At 32.4% G+C, this 3,802-nt stretch overlaps 1 pseudogene; it reads right to left on the reverse strand.

The window, feature by feature from the left end:
- Positions 1-1,156: 1,156 nt before the first annotated feature.
- Positions 1,157-2,156, reverse strand: LOC112678730 (transcription factor BTF3-like; annotated as a pseudogene).
- Positions 2,157-3,802: the final 1,646 nt, after the last annotated feature.

Genomic DNA, 3,802 nt, shown 5'->3' on the forward strand with positions numbered 1-3,802 from the left:
TAGCCTGATATCAATGATGAAATAGGATGTCAACGATAGATTGAATGTAAAATTAAGATAGTAATGCTGTCTAAACTTGTAAAAAATATAAATAAGATTAGAAATAATTTATAAAAAGTATCAGGTACTGAGAAGTATTTAATTAATTGTAGTTATAATAATCATTCTACATAGTCTGGAGCAAAATTTTCATTTCTACATAAATCTTAATTTTTAAAATGATAGTATCAGAATTATTATAATAATCATGTTTACATTTAATGAAATAAAAGCAATACCACTTGACTTTAGATTTGTGATTGTAGTTGAAGTCAAACTAGTTTCATTATTTTATAAAAGCTGACATTGGATACACTAAATATAAATCCTTCAAGAAAAGAATTATTACATGTAAGTTATTTAAATATCAGAAGCTGAATTACAATTTTTTTAGAATTTTTGTAGAGAAAAAGCATATTTTATTTAGTCTCCTCAGATTTATAGCAGAGAAGACAGCAAAAAAATGTGCAAGAGAAATTTCGATGTTTTTAAAAGTCTTGTGAATTTGAAACTCCTTAAGCTATTCAATAATGATACAATTAATAATATTTTAATGCGGGATCCCTGGGTGGCACAGCGGTTTGGCGCCTGCCTTTGGCTCAGGGCGCGATCCTGGAGACCTGGGATTGAATCCCACATCGGGCTCCCGGTGTGTGGAGCCTGCTTCTCCCTCTGCCTATGTCTCTGCCTCTCTCTCTCTCTCTGTGTGTGACTATCATAAATAAATAAAAATTTTTTTAAAAATAATATTTTAATGCATTTTACATTGATATGGTGCACAGTTCTGCTATTCCTCTAAAATGTAAATATTACATTACATTATATTACATTATTATGACTATTTCACATAAACTAGTTACAAAAAGGGCTCTAAACAAAAATTTTAAAAAAACTTTGCTTCATAACTAACTTGACATTATTTGAAAAGTTTTTAAATTGAAGGAATGCTTCAGATTAGAAGACTCAGTTTAAAAAGAAGAGAAAACAAAAGAAATGTTTTGCCTTTGCATGTATTCAAATTTTTAAGAAAAAAATATTTAGAATTGGTTCATTGCTTAATTTTTGTATGTATCTTTTCATTTATTTTTCACATTTAGTTTTTTTTTTTTTCCCTAGGCAAAGAACTTTATTAACCTTGTTTCAAACTTTATTCCCAGGCTTCTTCAGCTTAATTGGCTGCAAAGAATGAATTGTGTATAAGCAAAAATTGAAAAAAGCTGCAGCATCCAACAGACTTGGGCTTAAAAATATTAGAGATCTAGATTTTATCAGATCCATGAACACAATTTTAAAAAGCAGTCATAATATAAAATAGCAGCTCCCAGTAACTTCTTCAAGCTTTATCTTCTTCAGAAGTTGACTCAATTCAGTTTGCTTCATTCTTGGAAGCTTCATCAAAATTCTCCACAATATCTGGAACTTCATCATCATCATCCTCTCTGGTAGCAAGTGATGCTTTTCCATCCACAGACTGGGCAGAGCTTCAGCCAGTCTTCTTAAACTAGTCAGACTGTCTGCACCAAGCTGCTTTAAGATCCTGGGTAGCATTTCTGTCAGCTGCTTTGTCTCAGTATGGCCTGTAATGGTGAAAGTGTTCTCTGCCAACGATGCCTGAACTTTAGGGTTGTTAAAGTGGATCACTGTTCCTTGGTTTGTGAACATATTCACTTCTTCAATACCAGAAATAATTGTTTACCCTTAACTTCTTTAAGGAGAACTGAAGTTTTTTATCATCTGCTGAGCTGTTCTATGAACCACCTTCTTCTTTTTGGGGAGCAGTTCCTTTCCCACCAATGTGCACTTGTGCTTCAGTTTGGCAAGTTTCTCCTGGTTCATGATAATTTCTTTCATCTTGTTGGAGCGCAAATGGGAGCGCAAGGGACTAGGGTTGGCCCTCAGGGGGTCTCAGGGGGACCAGCTGAGATTAGGTGCACACACGTGGGGACACAAGATACACACATTTAGTTTTAGATTTTATTTTTTTAGAGTAGAGGTTTTTCTGATAGATCCTTTAGGGACCATATTACACTATAAGTGTACTACTGAGACTTAGTATTATACAACTTCACTCAAAAGTATAAGATACCTATATGATGTAACCCATTTACTTCCCATCCATGTGCTCATTTTTAATGGAAATTAACATTGTTTATATTTTAATATAACCCGCAATATGGCTGTTGCTTGCATTTGTCTTATGCTTTCAAAGAAATTAAGATGAAAATGATAATATCTTATACTTAACCCAATATTTACTATTTATTGTGCTGTATACTTGAGGTTCAATCACCTGTCAACTCCTTTTTAATTGAAGAAATTCCTTTAACATTTCCTGTAGTGTTGGACTGTTGCTGTTGAGTCTCTCAGCCTTTTTTTCAAAATATCTGAATTTCAGTCTCATATATAAGTCAGTTTTTTGTTGTTGGATGGAGGATTGGGGTTTACTTTTTTTTTTTTCAACACTTTCAAAAACTTGGTCAATTGTCATTTGACTTCCCTGTTCCTGTTAAAAATTCAGACATCTTTCTTATCACTGTTTTCATATATGTAATGCTGCATTTTTTCTCTAGCTGCTTTCAAGATCTCTTTTTCACCTGTAGTTATCATGAATTAGTTTGGCCCTTAAATGCCTAAATGTGTTAGTTCTTTCTTTCTTTCTTTTTTCTCTCTCTTTCTCTCTCTCTTCCTTCTCTCTCTTTCTTTCTTTTCATGCTACTTGGGGTCAGCTAAGCTTTTTGTACCTTAAGTTGTTGTTTGCCACCAAAATGGAGAAATTTCCCTCGTTATTCTTTAGGTATGTTTCCGCTGCATTTTTACTCTCTTCTCTTTGTGGGAGTCTAATGAACTATGATTAGATAAAGTGATATTGTCCCACAGAAGCATGATGCTATTTTTTTGGTTTTTTTAATCATTTTTTCTTCATTCCTCAGATTAAATAGTATATTTAAGTCTATATTCAAATTCACTGAACCTTCTATTTTCCTTGGTGCAGTCATTTACTAATTTCAGTTTTCATTTTAGCTACTGTAATTTTTATTCTCAAAATTTCCATTTGTCAACAAAAACCTGCACATAAATATTTGTACTAATTTCATTCATAATTGTCAATAACAGCAAGCAACCAAGACGTCCTCCAATAGGTGAATGAATAAACTTGGTACATCCAGACGAATAAATATTATTCAGTGAGAAAAAGAAATGAGCTTTCAATGCACAAAAATACATAAAGGATCAAAAATGAATATTGTTAAGTGAAAGAAGCCAGTCTGGAATGACTACATAATATACGGTTCTATTTATATAACATTCTAGGAAAGGAAGAACTAATTAAAAGATTGGTGGTTGCCAGGAATTTGGAGGGAGAGGGACATATGAATAGGAGAAAGCAGGGAATGTTTGGTAAGTCATACTATTCTATATGAGACTATAATAGTGAATATATGAAATTATACATTGGTCAAAATCCATAGTACTGTATAACACAAAGAATGGACTCTAGTGTAAACTATGGACTTTGTTAATAGAAATGTATCAATATTGGTTCATCAATTTTAATAAGTGTACAATAGTAAACCAAGACATTAAAAATGGGGAAAACAGAGATGGGAGAATGGGTAGGCATATGGGAACTGTCTTTACTGTCTGCTCAAATTTTTCTGTAAACTTGAAACTGCTCTAAAAATAATCTATTAATGCGAAAATATATTCATTTTGTCTTTTTTTGGTGTTTTCATTGTTCTGTCGAGACTTTAAATATGTTAAT

Source organism: Canis lupus, chromosome 22 (assembly GCF_003254725.2).
Source record: "Canis lupus dingo isolate Sandy chromosome 22, ASM325472v2, whole genome shotgun sequence".
NCBI classification, from domain to species: Eukaryota; Metazoa; Chordata; class Mammalia; order Carnivora; family Canidae; genus Canis; species Canis lupus.